This window comes from Argopecten irradians, chromosome 8 (genome assembly GCF_041381155.1).
Source record: "Argopecten irradians isolate NY chromosome 8, Ai_NY, whole genome shotgun sequence".
Lineage (NCBI taxonomy): Eukaryota > Metazoa > Mollusca > Bivalvia > Pectinida > Pectinidae > Argopecten > Argopecten irradians.
The window spans coordinates 33,817,794-33,819,154 of NC_091141.1; positions in this window are offsets into that span (position 1 = coordinate 33,817,794).

Consider the following 1,361-nt stretch of genomic DNA (forward strand, 5'->3'; position numbering starts at 1 on the left):
TGTATCACGTACATGCACTGTAAAACTGAAGTGCACTACGTAGTGCACTAGAGTTAACATTGTAGTGCACTAGAGTTAACACTGTAGTGAACTGGAGTTCACATCGTAGTGCACTCTAGTGCACTACAATGTTTAGTCTAGTGCACTACGTTGTTCACTACGTGTGCACTACAAAGTGCACTAGATACCAAGTTTAGTTTGCTCCCAACTGTACTTCTGATTCTGAAATAGAAACTTTTTACTTAGCCATTTATTTTTCTTAAAAATTGAGATAACTCTGATGAAGGTGTTAAAATCACAATTTGAAATCATCCTTGTTGCCGCGAATTCTGACATTGTGATTTATCAGAAGTTTACTCCATTTCACTCCTTCCGTCAGTTATGGATTGAAATGAAGGGAAGCAACTCTAGATTTGATCGATCAAAATGTTCCTAGATATCCGCTGCAATATTTGTTTTTGTGCTAATACATCAGATTGTTGCACATACAATCGATATGAGGATTTATATGTACAAGTTAGAACAAAAATCCAAACAAACTTTGTTAAAAAACCTAAGATGTTCAGATTATTTTTGTTTGAAAGATAGTTTAGCGCATATATTTGAATATAACGTTACATGTATTATATCCGATGTTCAACGGTGACTGGAAGTCATTTTCACTGTTTCCAATTTTCTTTGGGAGATTAAAGCAAGGATTATTTTGGGGTTTTTGTTATGGTGTTTGCATAACGTTGGGGTTTTAATTTTTCAACATAATCGTTTTTACATGTGTCTGAGCTGCAGTATGCACATGTATGTATACATTATTGTACTACTCTCAACGGTAACTAAAGAGGGAAAATTTACACACGTCACTCGGTCAAAACAACAAAGGTTGCAAAATTAATCCTTGAAGAACCCCCCCCCCCCCTTTAAATCACCGTAACTTCAGTGTTGTTTTTTTAATAATTCAGAACTTGAAATTCTCCGCTCAAATAACTTTTGGAAAGACTATTGTTTAGGGGCATCTTTATAAATCAAGTTTTAATACAGTAAAGTTTTAATACAGTAAAGTTTTAATACAGTAAAAGTTGTTATTTACTTGATCGAACGTTTTACGGAAGCCTAAAAATTGTACAGTAAGTAAAAAAGGCCCCAAAAATAATATGTCTGTTTAGGGTTACCCGACCGACCCTAATTTTTTTCCCAGTTTTCTACGAAAAAAAAGTCGGGATTTTGATCTCAGACTCCGGTTCCCAACAAACAAACTCCTGAACTACCGACCCTATAGATTTTTTTGCAAATGTAACCCTAAACAGACATATTTTTTTGCATAAGCAATATTTCTCAAATATCTATTACATCAAACCTTACATTTT